Source organism: Bos javanicus, chromosome 4 (genome assembly GCF_032452875.1).
Source record: "Bos javanicus breed banteng chromosome 4, ARS-OSU_banteng_1.0, whole genome shotgun sequence".
Classification (NCBI taxonomy): Eukaryota; Metazoa; Chordata; class Mammalia; order Artiodactyla; family Bovidae; genus Bos; species Bos javanicus.
Genome location: NC_083871.1, coordinates 118,291,283 through 118,313,989, shown reverse-complemented (window position 1 = coordinate 118,313,989; position 22,707 = coordinate 118,291,283). Strand labels below are relative to the sequence as shown.

Sequence of the window (22,707 nt, the reverse complement as noted above, 5' to 3'; positions counted from 1 at the left end):
TCAGCTTTAGCATCATTCCTTCCAAAGAAATCCCAGGGCTGATCTCCTTCAGAATGGACTGGTTGGATCTCCTTGCAGTCCAAGGGACTCTCAAGAGTCTTCTCCAACACCACACTTCAAAAGCATCAATTCTTTGACGCTCAGCCTTCTTCACAGTCCAACTCTCACATCCATACATGACCACAGGAAAAACCATAGCCTTGACTAGACAGACCTTTGTTGGCAAAGTAATGTCTCTGCTTTTGAATATGCTATCTAGGTTGGTCATAACTTTCCTTCCAAGGAGTAAGCGTCTTTTAATTTCATGGCTGCAGTCACCATCTGTAGTGATTTTGGAGCCCAGAAAAATAAAGTCTGACACTGTTTCCCCTGTTTCCCCATCTATTTCCCATGGAGTCTTTATCCAGCAACAGTCAACAGACATTCATGGAGTGCCTCAACTGCAGGTAAGGGGACCCGTCCAGGGCAGCAGGCTTTCTGAGCTTCAGCCCTCCTGACATCTTGGGGGTCTCCTTGCCATCTTGGGGGGACTCCCTCTTTGTGGGGCAGGGGCAGGACTGTCATGCGTATCATACAAGGTTTGAGAGCATCCCTGACTCCCCTCACTTCATGCCAGTGGCCCAGTGGCCAGGTATGACAACCAAGTATGTCTCCAGGCATTCCAGGGGTCTCCTGAAAGGCTGAGTTGCCCAGTAGAGAACCACAGGTCCAGTGGGGGGGTCAGACAAATCGATAGCTGATTCCTAGGTGCTGGTGTTAGGATGGTACCTAGAGCTGGGAGAGAAGCCAGAGGGGGCTGCCCAATCCTACGGGGTGGATGGAGGGTGGAGGAGGCAGGCAGGAAGGCTGGTGATGCTTGCATGGACCCCAGAAGGGGTCCTCAGATGGGCCAGTGGGATCCCATGGAGGGTGACCGAGCCCAAGTGAGCAGGTGAGCAGCTGGATCTTGAGGAGCCAGGGGAGAGGAACAGACTGGGAAGGGGACGTGCCTATATGTTAGAGCAGGAAGGAGACACGTATGGATTGCTTTTGAGTCTCTGTCATGTTCACTGTGGGCACACGTGTCCACATGCATGCACACACACATGCTAACCAGGCTTCAAATGTAGAAGTTCCCCTGTTGTTGTTATTCAGTTGCTCAGTCGTGTCTGACTCTTTCCGACACCATGGACTGCAGCACACCAGGCCTCCCTGTCCATCACCAACTCCCATAGCTTATTCAAACTCATGTCCTTCAAGTTGGTGATGCCACCCAACCATCTCATCCTCTGTCGTCCCCTTCTCCTCCTGCCTTCAATCTTTCCCAAAATCAGGGTCTTTCCCAATGAGTCAGTTCTTCCTATCAAGTGGCCAAAATATTGTAGCTTCAGGTTCAGCATCTGTCCTTCCAATGAATATTCAGGACTGATCTCCTTTAGGATGGACAGGTTGGATCTCCTTGCAGTCCAAGGGACTCTCAACAGTCTTCTCCAACACCACAGTTCAAAAGCATCAATTTTTTTACACTCAGCTTTCTTTATAGTCCAACTGTCACATCCATACATGACTACTGGAAAAACCATAGCTTTGACTAGATGGACCTTTGTTGGCAAAGTAATGCCTCTGCTTTTTAATATGCTGTGTAGGTTGGTCATAGCTTTTCTTCCGAGGAGCAAGCGTCTTTTCATTTCGTGGCTGCAGTCACCATCTGCAGTGATTTTGGAGCCCAAGAAAATAAAGTCTGCCACTGTTTCCATTGTTTCCCCATCTATTTGCCATGAAGTGATGGGACTGGATGCAATGATTTTAGTTTTTTGGGAATCGACCCCCTAGACCTGTTTAAGACATCCCAGAGGACCGCGTGCCTGCAGTGTGGCCCCGACCATGTCAGCTGCTCCACCATGTGACTTCCCTCTTCCCTGGGGAACCAACAGGGAGCCTTATCAATCTGAGTGGTCACTTCAATGCTGCCGCATTGAACATAAACAAGTACAGGAAGTCCCCTACACATGAACGAGTTCCATTCTGAGAGCATGTTTGTTAAGTCCAACAAGGTTAGCCCAGGTTCCCAACTAACACAGTCGGCTGTCTTGTTCTGTACTGTAATAGGCTTGTAATACTTTTCTTGTAAATAATGCATAAAAAACAGAAAAAATAAAGAAAGCATTTTTAATCTTCCAGGACAGTACCTTGAAAAGCACAGCAGTCCAGCACAACAGCTGGCACACAGGGGCTGGCATCAAGGGAACAGGCAGGAAGAATGACTTACTGGAGGAGGGAGAGGAGGTGGGAGACGGTGGAGCCGAAGCATGCTCAGTGATGGGAGATGGAGGGCCAGCTGCAGGGTCACTCATGCCTGACGCTGATGGATGCACGTTGGGGCCTTTACTACAAAGATAAAAAAGTCTCGAGGAGCCTAACTGATGATGGAATTCAGGTGAAACCAGCACAGTGCACCTGTGGGTAGGAGACCTCAGCCTTCCGAGGTGGCACAGGTGGGTACCTGTTCCGGGGGCAGCTGAGGTCACCGTGCCCAGGTACAGCTGGAGGAAGGGGGCGGGGTGAGAACTGCCGAGGAGAGGAACCTGGGCCAGTGAGGATGTACCCGGGTGTCCGGGCCGTGAAGGGTAAGAATAGCGCGTGCTGCCCCCAGGGTCAGCCTGCCCTGTGCTGGGCGGGTGGGTACGGAAATCAGGGTCCACATAAAGAACCTCAAACAGAAGTGACACGGACTTGGGGCCAGTGTCAACAGCAGGCTCTCTGCTGAGCGTGGCACTCCTGGCATTCGGAGCTCCTGCAACAACCGATTAAGCCTTTCCAAACATTCTGCACCTCCAGCATGTGCTGCAGACAGACACGAGCATCCCCGGCCTTTTACTCAAAACCCATTCTGCTTCCAGGGAGGAAGACGCTCCGAGAGGCGATGTGAGAACCACCATCATGGAACCTGCCGGCTCTATTTTTGCCCCGGGTGAAATAGATCCCTGTGTCAGTCACAGATAATGACAGCCTGGAATAGGACATGAAAATTAAAATGTATAAAACGTTCCTCTCATCTCCAATAAATGCCAGAAACGGCGCAGATGCCTCAGTGGCTAGACTTCGGGGTGGAACTGACGCAGTTACTTTATTTCTGCCTGAAGACAAGCTCGCGGTCCTCTGGAGCCCGCAGGCGCTGCCTTTGCGTGGAGGTTTGAAGGCTTCTTGAAAATCCGCACTGCGTAAGAGGAGGGCCCGGCACAGAGAACACAGTTTACTCCCTGCGGCTTCCGTGGTGGCTTCAAGAGCAGCGCGTTCTGATTCGGGACACAGGCCAGCTGACTGCTTCGAGAAAAACTATCATTCCACGGAACAGAAACCCTCTTTCTTAACCTGGGTGAGGGATTGGATCAGGCCATCCGATGCCTGGAGAACTAAGCCCCGACACTCCCTGCTGTCCCCAAAGCTGAAATGAAAAGCTTTTTCTGAACACCACCTCACCCCATGAGTGAGGGCTGTCTCCAAATTGTTACTTCTGGCTGGGTTCCCAGGCCAGAGCGTCCTTCTCCCTGAGGGACCGAGCCACTCCTAGAAGTTCCATCCCCTTATCCTAATAGATGCAAATTAAAATGTGAATTTTTTAATTGAATTACAGTTGATTTACAATGCTCTGTTAGTTTCTGCTGTACAACCAAGTGATGCAGTTATATGTATATCTCACTGAATTCTTTTTCGTATTCTTTTCCATTACGGTTTCTTACAGCATACTGAGCATTGTTACCCGTGCTACACAGTAGGCCCTTACTGTTAAAATGTGAATTCTCCTGGAGGAGGAGAAGCAACCTGCTAGAGCGCAACAGACGCAGGTATGGGGAGCGGACGCTGTGGGCTCCTGTCCAGATGTGTCAGCAAAGCTCCTGACCCAGCGAGCAGGACCACGGGGCCCAGGTCTCATAAATCAGGGACTGAGCTGCTGTTCCCCCAGCGCTAACAGGCCACCGTTCTAGGGGTTCTTTGCTATCAGCCGCTTTTGTCTTATAGCCAATAACGTTTCTATAGCAACTCTGATGCTAGGAGACAGGGCAACCGAATTCAGCAGGTGAGAAGGGAAGTGATGCAAGGGGGCCGGGCTCATCCCCAAGGTCTTCTGCTCTTCGGTTTTGCCGGCAGTGAGCTCCATTTTAACTCCACCCTCCCCACTCCCCCAGTATAAACGTATGTACATAGAGAGAGAGAGAGAGAGAAAGAAAGAAATACATCCAGACATATCTAGATAGATACATGGACCTAGATGATAAATGGATGGATGGATGGATGGATAGACAGATATGATGGATACATGGATAGAGAGATAGGATAAATGGATAGTAAGAGAGGGAAGGGTAGATAAATTGTGGAATAGATAGAGACAGTAGAGAAATGGGTAGCTAGATGATGGGTGGATGGGGAGATCGACAGACAGTGGGATAGACAGAGATGGGTGGACAGGTGAGAAATAGGGGGGGTAGAGTGATGGATAGATAGATAATAGGTGGATAGATAAGGCTTTAATGAAAGAGGCTTTCAATGGTTGAGATGGTGCAGGTATGTTTCAGACCCTCGTGGAGAATTTCATGCTTCCTTTCACTTAACACCTGTCACAGATAACACAGAACTCATTTGTCTCCTGGCATTCGCCGTGAGAAATCACACAAGTTTCCAGCCTCAGCTCACCTGGGGAGGGGCCTGCGCCGCTGCCCTCCTGCTGGTCTTCTCTTGTGAGTGGGAGGCCATAAGTGGGACCAGCAAGGACGGGAGGAAGGTTCAGGGAAGCAGAGGTTCCTGACTCTCAGAGCTGCCTGGCTGGGGGATCTGCTGCTTCATGACCTGGTGAATCGATTCTTCAACTTCAGGAGACATTCCAGCAGGGCTGCCCATCCGGGGACCTCAGTGGGGAGGCTGAGACACGGGAGAGAAGGGCCACTTTCTTCTGGGACTGGGTTCTAGTGTCTTAATGGTTCTGTGGTTCCTTTGGTGAGCAGGTCTTAACCACTAGTTCTACCGTCTCACAATCAAACAGAAGGGCTCTAAATAACCCATAGACACGAAGCTGAACAGAGACCACAAGGCAGAAAAAGCGACCAGAAAAATGAACTGGAATATTAGAGAGAAGCTCAGAAGCTGAGCAAAGGGTATGGCAGAGGTCTGTTTTTCCAGAAACCAAAAACAAAGTAACGGGCGGTTTTTGCTGGAGCCTGGACTGCACCAGGAGAAGAGCAGTCTTCCCACCATCGTCAGTCTTGGTCCTTGGAGTAGTGATGAGGGTCTAGAAAACAGCCCCCACAAGCAGGACTCGCGGGCAGGCAAAGCCTTGCTCCAGAGGTCTGGAACTTTTTCTTGGCAGAAAAGCCAGCTCAAGAAGTAAATATATTGTTGTTGTTGTTTACTCACTATGTCGTGTCCAGCTCTTTGTGACCCCATGGACTGCAGCACACCAGGCTTCCCTGTCCTTCACCAACTCCCAGAGCTTACTCAAACTCATGTCCATTGAGTTGGTGATGCCATCCAACCATCTCATCCTTTGTTGTCTCCTTCTCCTCCTGCCTTCAATCTTTCTCAGCTTCACAGTCTCTTCTAATGAGCCAGCTCTTCGCATCTGGTGGCCAAAGTATTGGAGCTTCAGCATCAGTCCTTCCAATGAATATTCAGGACTGATCTCCTTCAGAATGGACTGGTTGGATCTCCTTGCAGTCCAAGGGACTCTCAAGAGTCTTCTCCAACACCACAGTTCGAAAGCATCAATTCTTCGGTGCTCAGCTTTCTTTATAATCCAACTCTCATATCCATACATGACCACTGGAAAAACCATAGCTTTGACTCGACTGACCTTTGTCAGCAAAGTGATATCTCTGCTTTTTAACACACTGTCTAGTTTTGTCATAGCTTTCTGTCCAAGGAGCAAGCGTCTTATAATTTCGTGGCTGCAGTCCCCATCCACAGTGATTTTGGAGCCCAAGAAAATAAAATTCATTACAGAGTAAATGTATAGTCACAAAATATATAAAGGGCGAGTGTAGGTAAGTATGGCCTGGCTGTTCCCCATCTTCACAGAAGGATAGTGCAGAGAAATAGTCAACCTGTAGTGACAAAGTTTAGTTATAGAAAAGACCCGCACTCGGGTCAGTGAGAGGTAGAAACAACCCCCAGGAGACCTTCCACCGTGGGGGTTACAAAGGCCAGAGGGGCCCATGGTTACTCCGACCTCAGGGACAAAACATAACCAGGACCTTCACCCACACTCTTTGACCACTTTCCCTAACTTCTTTCAAATATTCACTAACCTAAGACCATGAACTCACACTGAGAGCAACTCCTATAGGTCACAGATATTTGACTTCGGCTTCGACCTGGTGATTTTAGAAAACCAAAGTGATTCTGGCTTTCGATTACTCCCTGAGTTTTCAGGCTTAGATTTCAGAAACACAACCTCAGACATATGTATCTTAGATATTCTTTTAAAACAGCTGGTTCATGCTGGTGTTTGGTAGAAACCAACGCAACACTGTAAAGCAATTATCCTTCATTTAAAAATAAATACATTTAAAATAAATGCAAACAAAATGCACCACAAATCCTGGGCTTGGATTCACAGGTGCGTGTAGAGTTAAGGTCTCCTGGGTGTCTGCTCACTGTCTCTCCCAACAAGCCTGCTCAGGAGACCCCTGGTTCGGTGTTGAACCGTGTGAGGACTCTGCTTCCCTTCTGTAGACCCCTCCGGGGACAACACACGCTGTTTTCACTCAGCGTCGGTGGCAGATGATCAATAGTTTCGAATGCAGGGATAGAAGAACCTTCGCAGTCATAGACCAAAACCGTTCTAAAGAAGGAACAGCTAGCGTACGCTAACTGATTTAGAACCTCAGCGCCAGCATAATAAGGATGATGTTTTTGGTGGGCATACCATTCAGCTTTGAACTCACTGGAGCTCCCTGACAACCGTCAAAAGGATGGGGTTTCCGTCTCGGTGAGTGGACAGGTGAGAATGTCTGAGGCAGTTCTGCTCCGCTGTCCAGGATCCCGTGTCACACTCGAGCAGTTGCAAATGACCCAAACCCTGCTCAAAGGGGCCTCGAATCACCAGCCACAGAAGAACTGCGAAGGGCCAACTGGAACGTTTCTCTTCTCTCCATCAGCGTGTTCCAGCATCACAAAACTAGCTCCGTGCAATTCTCCAGGCACGAATGGGTAGTCAGTCCCTTCTCCAGGGGATCTTCCAACCCAGGAATCGAACCCAGGTCTGCCGCATGGCAGGCAGATTCTTTACCATGTGAGCCACCAGGGAAGCCCCCAGTGAATGGTTTGGTGTTCTATACATCTATAGGTGTCCTCCCGTTCAACAGATGGCTTCAGAAAATGGCGTGTCTTGCCCAAGTCGCAGAGCGAGTTAGCATCAATATTAGGACTGAAGGAAGGACTCCCAGCTTCAGCCCACTGTCTCCTCTCTGGGCCACAGGGACCTCAGATAAAACAGACCAGGTACCAGAACACTCCGCAGCCCTTGATGGCTGGGCTCACCCGCCTTGACCTCCACGTTCCTTGGGAGCAGCCACAACCCCATCGCCTGGACCTGCATCCTGGCTGGAATCAAGCATTGACTGTAAGGGATGACGACAGCTGTCAGGGTGTCTCATAAAACTCCCAACCAGGAAGAAACACTGGGGCCTTTCTCCCGGGATCTCCAGGGGACGGAATAACTTCAATTTTCACAAAGCCTAGAGCACCATATCCCCAAGGGTCAGGCCAGGTAGGAACGTGTCAGTCTTAGAAAATTGTACAAGGCATGTTTACTCCATGAGATCCTGGTCACTTCCCGCGTGAGCACAGGCCACTGAGCGGGCAGTAGGCTTTGAGTGCCATTGGGCTGATGCCAAGCGCCTCCCTCCTCCACCACCTGGGATGGCCCTGCGGGGCCCTGTCCTGTCCTCTGGTTGCCTTTCCTCCTAGATTTTGGAGTTGGCAGATTTCACAATGTAAAGGAGCTTAGGATGGAGCCTGGTGCCCAGGAAGGGAAGCAGAGCTGATGGAAGGCTGACGCGGCTCAGGGCAGGAGGAAGCCCCTGGGGCCAGGAGCCTCCATGGGAAGAAACTGCTGTAGGAAGCACACGGGTCTGCTCCACCTTAGGTCTCCTTGTCTTCAGAGACGCGAGAGATTACGAGAATACAAGTCAGGGCGGTTCTTCCACACAAGAGCAGCCTCGGGAATTCCACTGACGTCCTGCGTGGAGAGGTCCACGACCCCACCTCCCACGGAGGCTGAACAAGAGAACAGCTTGTGTTTCAGGAAAGGGCAGACAGACTTAGAGACGACCGAGGATTTGTGTCTCTAATACTGGAGAATAAACAGGCGGGTGAACTAGGTGGTTGTGTGTGTGCGTGTGTGTGTGCGTGTGTTGCTCAGTCACGTCCGGCTTTGCGACCCCATGGACTGTAGCCCACCAGGCTTCTCTGTCTGTGGGATTGTCCAGGCAAGACTCCTGGAGTGGGTTGCCGTTCACTTCTCCAGGAACGAGGTATGACCTGAATTTAAAGGGAAAGGCATTTCCTGCCCCCTCTGCCACCTCTGCCAGCCTCTGGGGCTGGAATCCCCTGCTGCTTGTGGACGCTGAGCAGCCTCGGTGGTGCTGGGAGACTGCGGCTGATCCACAGCTAAACAGGCCCATTTCCCTTCCTGCGCCTGGCCTCCTTTCTGCAGCCAACTCCTTTCTCAAGTCGGGGACCGGAGCCTCTTGGCCCTGTCTTCACTGCTCTTGCTTCCTGGCAAGGAATTCGGATCTCAACTCCAACCTCTGGCCCTGCCCAAGGAGCCCGAGTCCTCCCTGCTGTCTTCCTGGGGGCTGCCTTAAGGGACATACCTCTGACAGCGGAGTCACCACTATGTGAGTTAGCCGACACCTTCGCGGGCCTTATCCCTCTCCGTTTGCCTCTCCTGGGAGGCTGTGAGAGGGACCAGCATCTCTCTAACCAGGAGACTACAGACAGGTCAGCAGCAGGGCTATTTTAGGTGGGGGACGCTCGCTTGCTGTGTCCACTGCCCGGGTATCTAGACCTGCAACCCAGCCAAGTGACTAAGTGTTCCAGAGGTACGCTGCCCCAAACAGGCGGCACTAACTGCCTGTGACTGTTTAAACTCCTGTTTAAATTCATGTAAGTGAGGGACTCTCCTGGCTGCCCCGTGGTTAGAACTCCGTGCTTTCACCACCATGGGCAAGGCTTCAATCCCTGGTTGGTGAATGAAGATCCTGTGCCACATGGCACAGTCAAAAAAAAACCTCATTTAAATGAAATACAATTTAGAATTTGAGTTTTTTAGTCATACCAGCCACATTTGAACAGTCGTATGGCCAATGGCTACCATTCTGGAGAGATACAGGGCATTTCTGTCATCACAGAAAACTCTATTGGAGGTTCAATGCATGAGACAGGGCACTCAGGGCTGGTGCACTGGGATGACCGTGAGGGATGGGATGGGGAGGGAGGTGGGGGGGGACAGGATGGGGGACACATGTATACCCATGGCTGATTCATGTCAATGTATGGCAAAAATCACTACAATATGGAAAAGTAAATGAAATTAAATGAAAGTCGCTCAGTCATGTCCGACTCTTTCTGACCCCAGAGACTCTCCAAACCATGAAATCTCCAGGCCAGAATACTGGAGTGGGTAGCCTTTCACTTCTCCAGGGGATCTTCCCAGCCCAGGGATCGAACCCAGGTCTCCCGTATTGCAGGCAGATTCTTTACCAGCTGAGCCACTAGGGAAGCCCATTGTAAAGTAATTAGCCTACAATTAAAATAATTAATTAAAAAAAAAAAGTGCACTGGACTGACACGTGGCACGGACTCGAGAGGACCCATAGGCTGGAGTTCGCTTAGACTGTGGGTTTCACGCCCACGAGTAGCGCCACGGAAGTCTACTTCCGCCAGAAGCGCCACGGGAGTCTACTTCCGCCAGAAGCTGCGGTCACAGTGCTGTTGCCCTGTCCTTGGGGCAGCGACTCGGTCACCTTCTCAGGTCCCCCAAACGCGGGCGCACCCACGGGGCCTGCTCGTGGAAATGGCAAACCAAACGCCGTGTGCTTGCAGATCTTGGTCGGAGGCCCTCGTCTCCTGAAGCCGCCCTGTCGTGGAGGTTGTTTTGTCTGCGGGGAGGTGTGGGTGGAGTCCCCAGGACCTGAAAGGCCAGCCGCTAACAAAGGCCGGGCAGACGGCCCCTCTCCCACCTCAGTGGGCTGGGCCCGCGGCTCCGGTTCACTGCCCGTGAAACGCTGCGCCGACACAGAGGCCAGGCATGCGGCAAGCACGCCGTGCTGCGGCCCCGCCGGTGTTGACGGGCGCGGAGCTCCGGCCTGCGGCCTCCCGCCCCGCTATTCACACGGGCACCAAGGCCACATTTTTCGTGATGCGAGGACCAAAGGGACGGAATTCCTGGCATAATTTTTAGTGCTGAGTGTTTGAGCATCACGGCCCAGCATGACTTCCTCTTGGCGGCCACGTGGTGTGCGCTTGGAAGGGGCTCGGGCTAGGAGCTGAGTCAGCCCCGTCCATCCACTGGATTTGGGGAGCAGGACACCCACGCGTAAACCGGGGTCGGATCATCCCAGCGACTCACCCAAGGTCACCCGGCTCTGACTTGAGGAGCGAGGACCACTCTCCCCGCCGAATCTCAAAGCAGATGTGTGCCCCAGGGATGTGCTGGGCTTCTGCCTTCTAAAATGGGGGTGAATGAGGGCCCCCGAGCCCACACCGCACCCTCTTTCCCGAGTTCATGCTGACCAGGCATTGCTGGTCAGTCCCTGGAAAACAGGACACACGAACAGCCAGCCTGATGAGGAGAGGAGAGGGGAAGCCACGGGGCACCCACCCAAAGGGAGCTCTGTCCTGAGGGCAGGGGGGGCTGGCCACTCGCCCGGAGACCACCCTGGAGCAGCCTCAGGGCCCCCACGGAATTCAGTGGGATGCTGTTCTCTTTTTCTCAGGTCTGAGCCATCTCCCAGAGGAAAGGTGAGCTCTGGGGGGAAAAAGTAATGCCAGGGAACCAGACAGACTTGAAGGCCCCGGGCCCGGCAGGAAGGTGGTGACTTAGTCATGTTTTCACAGAAGGCACAGCCCGCCGTGGGGTGAGGAGGCCTAGTTCCTCCTTTGAAATAGACAACCTCTAACCTTCCCATGAAATTAAAAGACCCTTACTCCTTGGAAGGAAAGTTATGACCAACCTAGACAGCATATTAAAAAGCAGAGACATTACTTTGTCAACAAAGGTCTGTTTAGTCAAGGCTATGGTTTTTCCTGTGGTCATGTATGGATGTGAGAGTTAGACCGTGAAGAAGGCTGAGCGCCGAAGAATTGATGCTTTTGAACTGTGGTGTTGGAGAAGACTCTTGAGAGTCCCTTGGACTGCAAGGAGATCCAACCAGTCCATTCTGAAGGAGATCAGTCCTGGGATTTCTTTGGAAGGAATGATGCTAAAGCTGAAACTCCAGTACTTTGGCCACCTCATGAGAAGAGTTGACTCATTGGAAAAGACCCTGATGCTGGGAGGGATTGGGGGCAAGAGGAGGAAGGGATGCCAGAGGATGAGATGGCTGGATGGCATCACTGACTCGATGGACATGAGTCTGAGTGAACTCTGGGAGTTGGTGATGGACAGGGAGGCCTGGCGTGCTGTGATTCATGGGGTCGCAAAGAGTTGGACATGACTGAGTGACTGAACTGAACTGAACCTTCCCTGGGAATGGCACCCCACCCCAGTATCCTTGTGTGGAGAATCCCATGGACAGAAAAGCCTGGCGGGTTACAGTCTGCGGGGTCACAGAGAGTCAGACGTGACTGAGTGAGCATGCAGCCTTCACTGGGCAGCACCCCATCCATCCGACATACAGATGCTACTACCCTCATTTTTAATGGGCACTGACTTACTGTCTGCTCCATCCCCTCCCTCCTTGGAACATCACTTCCTGAAGAGCCAGAGCCTTCACTGGACTGCCCCACGTCCCCGGACACTCTCTGCAGGGGGCTGGCAGGTACAAAGTATCTTTGTGAGTGAATGAGCCCTCGTGCCATCCACAAGCTGACCTCTGTGGCTGGCGGGATGGACGGTAGATTATCTCGGCTTGGGTGAGAATGAGAGCCGATGTGCCCCTCTGAAGGAGCGTGTGGGTGAGAAGGGAGACTACGCCCAGAGTGAAGGACAGAGTGTCCGTGGTGGCACTGCAAGCGGGGCAGGTGCCGTGAGAGTCTCATCTGCTTTTGCAGTGGGGACGCGTCCTGTGGGCAAGCGGGGCGGGTGCCCTGAGAGCCTCGTCTGCCTTTGCAGTGGGGACGCGTCCTGTGGGCAAGCGAGGCGGGTGCCGTGAGAGCCTCGTCTGCCTTTGCAGCGGGCATGCGTCCGGAGGGAAGCTTACAGTGCTGTCAACAGGGGCTCTATCTGGGATGCAGGGCGGGGAGAGGGGACGGGACGCAGCTTCCAGCCTCTGAGTCTCGTGAACTTACAAGGGACAGGAATCACACTGAAAAGAGCTTGTTTTTAAAAGCATATTCTTGGGAGGAGGGCTGAAAGCCACTGATCTAAGTCCAAATCCCCCCATTTCCTCCTTCAAAGGTTGGGGGGTGTGGAAGTGGGGCGTGTGCCCAGGTCGCCTCCTTCTCCTGGATTAAGTTGAGGGAAGCATGAAGCCTCTGAAACACCTACGGACGTATCTCCAGCCCAACCAGACAGAAGCGCCAAAAACCTCTTGAGGGGATTGGTTCTTTCAAGACTGGAAACCCACAAAATCGGGGAATCTCAGAGAGCACAGAGCAAACGGAGCCCTGTCGGGCTCTAAGCAAGCCTTCCACTTTACCTAGGACCCCCACCCAGATCGTCCGGGCAGCTTCCTACCGAGTGCTCCCAGGCCATCACTCAGAGCAACTGCAAATCTCTCAGTTCCTAGTTCACGTCTCCCGTTCACAGAGAAATCGTATTTGCTGATCTTCCCCACAAACACGTATTACCGTCTTGGGATTCTATCAAACCGTGTACACAAAGTAATTACAGAAAGAATAGTGCATTATTTGCATATCTAGTATTTAAAGGGTTACTTATGTAATTACTGAATGTAACTTAGAGTAAGCTGTTTGATTCTCTTTCATCGTGAGCCAAACATCGGGCTTTGAAAGGAATGCCTTTAAACTTCAATAATATAAAGGCACATGGTAATGTTAAGTTACAACTCTAGCTTAAGTGAGTCAGACAGGAAAGTATTTATGACTGCTATTCTATTAGCTTTAGATGCTTTTTTTAAGAAGGCAAGTGTCTATTGCTCTCAGTAGACACAAGGATATTATCTCAATTAGAAATTCTTGTGTCCGCGCTTTTAGACAGCACCCAGGCTCCACATGCATTTGTTGTCTTAAGCTCCCAGCGTAACAAACCTCTCCGAGCTGCCAGCACCTGAAACGAGCAAAAGTGGTTCCTTTACCGTCGCCTGGGGACAGGCCCCTTCCGAAACTCACCCAGAGAGGGGACGGGGTGCGGAAGAGAAAAAAGGAAAAAGGAGGAGGCCGCGAAACACCGGAACCAGCGCATGCTGAGGCCGGGCGCTGCACGGGAGAGACAGCCGCGCACCAAACGCTGCTTCTTCCTGATGAGAAGACAGACTGGGTCTCAGCGTTTTTCACGCCGGAGGCCAGGTGGTCAGCATGTGCTCTGTCAAACACCTTTTCCATGACAGCACGACTGTGACTGGGAGAGTCAGCGCCATCGGAAAGGTCCCTGGCCCGGTTGTCAAGAGGACACTTGTAGGGCTGCTTACCAGGTTCACTTGGCAAGAGCTGGGAGAGCTCAGAGATCACCTCCGAGAAGCTGGAGGCAGGGGTCTGGGCGATAGCTGGTGTTCACACCCACACATGCACGCGTGCACACGCACGGCCCTGCTTAAAAGTCTTCAACAAGAACTTAAAGCTGAGCACTAAGAGAGGAGCAGGTTGAAAGGAATCAACCTCAACTTTGATGTAAACACCCCAACCTTTTGGAGGACAGCCATATCTTTGATCCTACACAAACTGTTAAGAATCAAATGTCTTGAATCCTGATCAGTGGAAGTATAACAAATTTTACAGTTATTTCCAGTTCAAGTTGGCTTGCAGGTGATTAAAAGTGGGATAAAATGACAAGGAGCAGTCTCGAGAATCCCTCAAGCTGACAAAGACACTTAAATAAATTCAATTAGTCCCATCGTGTTGAAAAACTTGAAGCGATTTCCATGACATTCATTTGACATCTGGTAATCACCTTTAATATTTTCAAAGTGTCTTCCCTTCCTTTTCAGGTTTGCCAGGGAGCTTTCTGTGCCCTGGGCTGTGTTGCCTTGCGGTGTTTGGCTTCCCTTTCAACAAGTATGAAATCAGGTGTTAGAGAAAGAACACGGAGCGGGGCGCTGGTGCCTCGAGTTCTAGACTCGCCACAAACTATGCGGCTTTTGGCAAGTTCCTCTGCCCATAAAATGAAAGGGTGAAACTAGACAGGTTCTAAGACTTTTTTGCAGCCTTCAAATTTTAAAATTCTTTCTCTCCCAGCAAGTCAAGTCTTGTCTCCATTGTGGATTTTAATCTTGGCTGCAGTTTCCAAGCGGAGGTGATGGGAGTGGGTGGGGGGTGGGCGGGTGGAAATTTGAAAAAAAGAAAGCAGAACCCTACCTCGACTTTCAGCAGATATTCTGCTGGGTCCCAGACATCAAGATATTTGAAAAGCTACTCGGGGAACTCTAAGGTACAACCAAGACTGAGGCTGACTGGCTTAGAGGTGAGAGAGGTGCTATAATTAAAATTATGGGATCCAGAAACTGATCAAATCAGGAAGCACTTATTTCTCAGTCACCCCTGGGGAGCCAGCCCCAGCCTCTGAGAGATGCTGGGGACCCGTGAGCAGAGTTTAGAGTCCAGTGGAAACTGGCCTGGCATGCACCCATTCTGCAGTGCCAGTGGGTTCATGTCTCATGTTTTGGAGAGAAGGAGCATACTAAAACAATTGAGAAGAAAAATTACCCAAAGCTTAAAATGACAGAACTCTGGGGCCTCACTGTCCACATGGGGTCCCTGGATTGAGGTACAAGCATCGCCCAGACGTTTGCCAGAAACGTGGACCCTCGGACCCCACCCGGGACCCGCAGAATCCTCCTTTTCATTGTAACAGGATTCCCTGGTGATCGTCACATACATTAAAGTCTGAGAACCGTGGCTCTACCAAACCCACATGGCCGAGCGGCTTGCCCAGAGAACTATGAATATGTACGGCAAAACCCTATTATCGTCAATTCCGAGGGGCAAAGAAGTAATCCATCTTCGAGTGGGGAAAATAGCACAGCATGTCAGCCCTGAAACTGGGTCGCCTTTGTGGGGACTTTGAGACTTGAATTCTACAAGGAGGGACCAGGGAGGCTTTCCGCAGCAGGACTTTGCCGGTGCCACATACGTAACGCTCTCTCTTCCACGGACCCCGAGCCGCCTCTGCAGAAACCGTTACAAACCGCCGAGCTGCCTCCAGCCCACAGGGACCTGCGCGCAAGCGCGGGGCTGGTGCTGCAGCCCACAGGGCGCCCGCGTGTCCCCGCCCCAGGCCAGCACTGCCGCTTGGACCCGCAGGCAGAAGGTGCGGCCCTTCTCCGGACGGTGCCAAAGGGCTGAGGTCACCGCCCGGCCCCGGAAAATGCTGCAACCCAAGTGCGTTTGGGAAATGGTGACTCAGGATTCAGAGCTGCTGCGGCTCCCGCTGCCCCTCCTCCCCCGTGTCCAGGGCAACAGGCCCGCGAGCAGGAGCGGGCGGCCCTGCTGATGCCACAGTACTGTCCTCTCATGGGGAGGAGGCAGGCGTCCATGGGCCCAGGCCAGGGCAGGGTGAGGGCACCTGAGACTGGGCAGCAGGGAGGCTGCATGGAGATGGCAAGACTGGGAAGGAGCAGCACAGGGAAGCCTGGCCCACACAGAGGAGGCGCCCGGGGCCATGGAGAAGCCCAGCCCGCACAGCGGAGGTGAGGCCAGACCTGGACAGCGGAGGCGCCCGGGGCCACAGGAAGCCGGACCTGGACAGTGGAGGTGCCCGGGGCCATGGGGAAGCCCAGCCCGCACAGCGGAGGTGAAGCCAGACCTGGACAGCGGAGGCGCCCGGGGCCACAGGAAGCCGGACCTGGACAGTGGAGGTGCCCGGGGCCATGGGGAAGCCCAGCCCGCACAGCGGAGGTGAAGCCAGACCTGGACAGCGGAGGTGCCCGGGCCACAGGAAGCCGGACCTGGACAGTGGAGGTGCCCGGGGCCATGGGGAAGCCCAGCCCGCACAGCGGAGGTGAAGCCAGACCTGGACAGCGGAGGCGCCCGGGGCCACAGGAAGCCGGACCTGGACAGCGGAGGTGCCCGGGGCCACAGGAAGCCGGACCTGGACAGCGGAGGTGCCCAGGGCCATGGGGAAGCCGGACCTGGACAGTGGAGGTGCCCGGGGCCATGGGGAAGCCCAGCCCGCACAGCGGAGGTGCCCAGGGCCACGGGGAAGTCAGGCCCAGACAGCAGAGGTGCCCAGAGCCACGGGCACTGAGGTCAGGGAGATGCAGAGGGGAGCAGCCGAAGGAACTACAGCCTGGAAGACAAGTGCGCCTGGAGGGGCGTCAGGACGCCCGCAGAGGAGCCTGGTGGGGTGGGGAGGGCCCGGAAGGGACGGAAGCAGGAGGCAACATCGCACTGCTGGGAAAGCCAGTGGGAGATGAGCCTCGTTTCCTGCCCAGGGCCCCAGGCGTGCTGGTGGTCTGGCCTGGGAGACCGACCTCCACGGCCATGCCTCTCTTCCAGGCAGGTCCCAACCCCGCCTGCTGAGGGCAGTCAGCCCAGCTTCCCCGCAGCGGCCGGGAGGGGCAGCCTTCTCTTTCCAGCCCTCGGGATGCTTCCATGGGTGGTGGGGGATGGGAGGGGACCAGGCCCACCGTCACACTCAAGGGCCCGTAGAAAGTGCCCACCTCTGCCCAGAATGCTTGCCTGGCCCCAGTCCACCCCTGGGGACCCCCAAACACACACAGATGCACATGCACACGTGTACACAGGAACACACAAGCATACACGGACACACGTGTACACGGACACGCATGGGTACACACAGCCACGTGCAGACCTGCACACACACAGCACACCAGCACACACACTTGATGTGTGCACACCCACCCACACAGCACCGCGACTTGCCCCGACAGCTGACCGAGGGGCACTGGGTCGCACACAAGATTCAGAGAACGGCATCTCGGATGCACCCCTAGTGCCCACAGGACGAGGCCGGCCGCATGAGCAGGGTGGGACGCGCCAGGCAGGGTGTGGCTGTGTGCAGGTCCTAGGCTTCCAGAATCCTCCGCACCCCCGGGGTCTGAGATTCTCGAATATAAACCTGAGCAGGGCCAGCACCCTGGACAGCCTCGAGGGAAGCAGTGTGGTCACCGGACGGGCTAACACTCAGGGACTGGAGAGCCCTCTCTGCTGCGGTGCCCCAGGGAACCCAGGCTGCAGGGAGCGGGGGGCCTGGGGGGCAGGAGGAGGGTAGTCTGGACAGGAGGAAGCTGTGGGCAGCAGCCTGGAGTCCGTCAGACCCAGACCCGCCCTCCAAGGGAAACCAGCTCACTCTTGACCCGCTCGGCCAACGCATCAGGCCTCCGCCTGCCTCAGTCTGCTCGTCTGTAAAATGGGCATGACGTCGCAGCTCGCAGGGCTGAAGGAGGGACTGCAGGAGATGAGGGTCAAGACAGAGCGCCTGGATCCTGTCGGTGCTCTGCCGACAGCGACAGCTGCAATCACGTCGTTTCATTAATAAAAAGGAGGAACCGAGGAGGGGCAACGGGTTGGGGGTGGGGGGGGCTCTGTGTGGGATTGGGAGATTCCAGCTGGGAAATTCCAAGCCTGCCCTCCCCCCAGACCGGGCCCTGGAACCTGCCTCGAGAGAAGCCAGTGGGCAGAGGGGGTCTCTCAGATCTGGCTCCAGCTCTGGCCTCTGCCCCTCGTGGGACCCCCGCTTTCACATCTCTGATTTCAAAAAGCCTGAACCAAATTCCACAAGCTCTGCAAGGCCTCTTCCTACCCTAAGATGTGATACAATTACAGCGTCTAATTATCTCTGCCTTCCCTGAGAGTGCAGGTGAGGGATACCACGCCGCGGACGCCCTAATAGACCCTTCAGAGCCTGTCTTAGAAGAACAAAGACCATTTTTAGCCGATTTAATAAGGAAAGAAAAACATCACTAGCTGGAGTTGCTGATGTTCCCCTTTCACCTTTTGCCAAGATTGACTTGAATTCGTATGAAAGAAACAAGTTGCTGATTGCTTAAAATACACCCTACCTGCTTCCACTTAGCAACCCCTTTATTTTCTCAATTAGGAGTGGATCATGTAGAAAAGTCTTGAAATGTTAAGTCTCTGAAAAGGGTCATTGGGTTCGTGTAAAAACTGATTGATGGCAAGCGTCAAAACAGGAGTAATTAGATGTGCGTGAGCCTGGTGTCATTGTGAAGAGCTGGGAGCTCTGTCGTGTGCCAGAATCCCAGGAAGTTGGTTTGTATTGGGCGCAGACTTTAAGTAAAAGTCATCACTTCCAGAAGGATCGCCCTGTTTCCCTCCCCACCCCGACCAGCCCTTTGGTCCCAAGAGCCAAAGCCCCCAGCTCACCAGGCACCAACAGGACTCGGTCACCTGGGCCCTGAGAAGAATCGAGAGAACAGGCAGGCCTCCCCGGACTGCTAAGCGCCCACGCAGAGGGCACCACGCATCTGGGACACAAGTCCGCCTTTCCGAGGTGGCTGCACCCTAATTAGTCATCAAGTGATGCTGGCACTTTAAGTACCAGCTGTTGGAGGCTCGGAGGCCTCGGGCAGGACCGGAGCCTTGCTGCCCAGGCCTCTTGGAAACCCAGAGGGCTGGTGAGACTCCTTAGGAAGAGAAGCCGGTTTCTGTGGACATGAGGGCACATGCCCTCTGGGCTATGCCAAGTGCGGATTCCACAGAGCACACTTCCTGGGAGACAGGCCCTGTACTCACCCGACTGCTTTCCCACGCAGCTATCCACATGCAAAATGGAAATAAAGATTTCAGTAGTTCAGTTCAGTCGCTCAGTGGTGTCTGACTCTCTGCGACCCCATAAACTGCAGCACACCAGGCCGCCCTGTCCATCACCAACTCCTGGAGTTTACTCAAACTCATGTCCATCGAGTCGGTGATGCCATCCAACCATCTCATCCTCTGTCCTCCTCTTCTAAAACTTTTGGTAGGAAGTCAGCAAAATGCAAAGAATCAGACTTTGAAAACAGAACTGCTTTCCGGTGGAGCTGTCCCTGTACCAAACGGAAATAAGTATTTTGGTAGGAAGTCAGCAAAATGCAAGGAATCAGATGTTGAAACGGAGCAAAACAGAACAACGACAACAACAAAACTCTGGTTAGTGATCACCTGAGCTGTGGAGGGAGAACTTTTCATTTCCCAGCAAGAATGTAGGCTGCATGCCTTGGTTTTGCTGACATGCATGGTGGCTGGTTTGGTGAGCTTTGGTTGGTTTTCAACATCCCTAATTTTTTTTAATGTGCTTCACAGTGATTTCACAGAGAGAAAGACATCCATCACCTCCCCGCCTTTTGCCTCCTTCATCTGGATCGTGCATGGTGCTAAACCCAAGTGTCAACTTTGATGGAAACAGACTCAGAGCGTTTGGACAGGAAGGCTGGGAAGCTCAGCTTTCAGGTGGGCAGGGCTGTCCATGGAGTCACGGACATCAGAACCGGGCTTTGGCAGGTGAGGGGCCAGTTAGAGCGGAATCTGGGGGCCTCTGCCCAAGCCTCGTGCCCCCCACAACACAAAGGCAGGTCATCACTTTCTTAAGTGGAAGGTCTCTGGGCAGCCCTGGCTCCCAGCTGGGCAGGATCAGTTTCTTGAATTTCAGTGCTCGGCCTCCAGCATTGGGGTGCAGCTCCTGCAGGTGCCCCGAGACACCCCTACAGCCAGGGCTCCCCCCAGAGCCCCCAGGGGAACCTGGTTCTCTGTCCCGTCTTCACCTCTCCTGGGCAGAGAGTGCAGCATCTCCTCCCTCCAGTCTCTCCTGCACAAGCCCAGGAAGTCTGTTCTGAGAGGCCAGCACCTGGACCCTTGCCTCCCACCATCTCCTGCAAGACCTTGTGGCCTGCGTGGGGAACACTGCCAAGTCCAGCCCACCACACCCCGGAGGCAGACCCTCTCAACGCTTCAAAACACCACAGGGCTCCTACTATGACTGGAGTCATATTTGAAACGCTGACATTTTCACCTGTGGTCACTTGGTTTCCCCTCTTCCCGCCTTCTGAGCTCAGGAAGGAGACTGAACAACGGGCAATGCTGTGCCTCCCTCGATAGCCCCTCCCTGCTGTGCGGGGACCCCAAGGGGTGAGAAGCAAGGCTGCCTGTCGAGAGAGGAAGTGGGGAGCCCAGGGACCCCCCAGCCCGGCCCACCTAGGCATCCTGCCCAGGTTGGATTTTCTGCCAGCCCAGAGGCTGTATACAATGAGATGGTAAGCTGCGCCCTCTACCCTGCGGGGTGAAGGTCCCTGTCCTGAGGCTGACAAGCTGGGTGGGCACTTGCAGGCTCACTCGGAAGCCCCGTGCCTCCATTTACCCACCTGTAAAATGTGCTAGCTGAAGTCCCCTCTTTAATCCAGGCCTCCCAAACTGAGCTGTAAATGATGTTGGCTCATGCGAGGACTTAGATCCAGAAATCACTGCTTCATAGGCTGTGAAAATCTGCAATATTTCTTGTAAAATTGAGTTTCTGGGCTGTGCTCCCACACCCAGCCCTGCACCAAGTGACCAGGCTTCTGAGGGCCTCAGACCCTGGGTCAGCAGCGTCCCCAGCACACGGGGGAAAGTGAGGGGCCACGGTTAAGGAGCATCTCCTGGGTGAGTGCTTCGGGCCACCTGCAGAAGAGAGGCCTAACAGTCAATATTCACTTGTGATTGACAAGCAGGTCTGCCTGCAGGAGGAGGGCAACAGTGGAGGCAGAGCCTGGGCGGGGGTGATGAGTGGATACAAGTTACCACGCCTCCAGAGTTAGGTTTAGGACAGCTTCCTCCGTAGCTCAGTTGGTAAAGAATCTGCCTGCAATGCAGGAGACCCCGGTTTGATTCCTGGGTCGGAAAGATCCCCTGCAGCAGGGATAGGCTACCCACTCCAGTATTCTTGGGCTTCCCTTGTGGCTCAGCTGGTAAAGAACCCGCCTGCAGTACAGGAGACCTGGGTTCGATCCCTGGGTTGGGAAGATCCCTGGGAGAAGGGAAAGGCTACCCGCTCCAGTATTCTGGCCTGGAGAATTCCATGGACTGTATGGTCCATGGGGTCACAAAGAGTCAGACACGATTGAGCGACTTTCATTTCACCTCACTTCAGGCTCTGGCGGATTTAGGATGTGAGCCTGATGTGCAGATAGTGGAGGACAGGGAGGCCTGGCGTGCTGCCGTCCATAGGGTCGCAAAGGGTCAGACACACTGAGGGACTGAAGAGCAACAACCTGTGATGTGCAGACAGGACTCATGATGCTTGTGGGAAAGCTGAAGGTGGTAAGCGCTGCATTCCCGAGGGGACAGGCTACTCAGAGTGCAGGCTGCGGGCGACACAGGAAACGGGGCCCATCGTGTCGCTCATGCTGATCCTTCCAAGAAACAGCTGCTCCCAGAGAAGGCAGGAGAGGCCCTGCAGCATCTGCCCCAGGCAGGAGCTGGGCAGAGGGAGCCAGTCTCCAGTCCAGGGCGGACGCAGCTACAGCCTCTCCGGCCACATTTGAGACGAGAGGACGGGCCGCTGGGAGGGAAAAGGGTTGGGGAGCACGTGGTCAGTGCATCAGCAGCGCAAAGGCTGCCTCTGGTCCGCTGGCTGCCCCTGCCCAAGCAGAAGTCCTGCTGGGCCCGTGGCCGCCGTGTGTAAAGGAGGTGTCTATGCTAAAGGGCCCTGGTTCCGCCGTGGGGGGGTCCCACCCCACAGGACAGCAGGACGACCTGGGGCCACCACCTCAGGCCCCACAGGAAAGGCTGAACCCCTAAACTTCTGCCCTGGAAAGGGGTGTGGGCGAGACCTCCGACCCTCCAGTTGTGGCCCTGCTACCCACATGGGTGGTGACGGGCACACTTTCCTCTGCAGATCACCCCCTCCAAGGGTTCCCTACAGGACAACACAGAGACGTCACTCCCCACTGGCCACTGCTCACTCAGGGAGAGGTGCACGCAGGGTCCTGTGTGGAGGGCCAGGTTTCAGGTACGTTTCCAAAGTTGGGTGCCCACCTGAACCCTTGAGCTGCACAAATCATCAAGGCAGAAACAGGTACCAAATCCTCAAGATCAGAAAGCAGTGTGTTTGGAAACACTGAATTTTTTTTTTTTTAATCTGGAAATGAAAATGATTCTAAGACTTGACCAGTGTGAAATAAAAGATCCCCAGGGAAGATCTTGCCACCCGCTCCCATGTGAAGGATTGACAAGGGAGGAGAAAAGTGAGGTGCGCCGGGGTCGCCCAGATGGGACCCTCGCCGACGGGAGAGCAGAATCTGGTCTTCAGCGATGAGCTGGGATGAGGGGAGCTGTACACGCACACCTGTGCTGATCCATCCTCAGAAAATGAGAAAACACAGCTATGCCTATTATTTAAAAAACAAAGCAAAACACTAGCACCCAAGTGGGGATCGATATTCTGGAGGCTTGCTGCAG

The 22,707-nt window shown here is 53.8% G+C and overlaps 1 long non-coding RNA gene across 1 annotated transcript; it reads left to right on the top strand.

Annotated features, from left to right (window-relative positions):
* The first annotated feature begins 15,533 nt into the window (after positions 1–15,533).
* Positions 15,534–22,433, top strand: LOC133246695 (uncharacterized). The gene is made up of 3 exons (XR_009736113.1): positions 15,534–15,693; positions 19,260–19,425; positions 19,579–22,433. It is a non-coding gene; the product is annotated as an uncharacterized LOC133246695 (long non-coding RNA).
* The last annotated feature ends 274 nt before the right edge of the window (positions 22,434–22,707 follow it).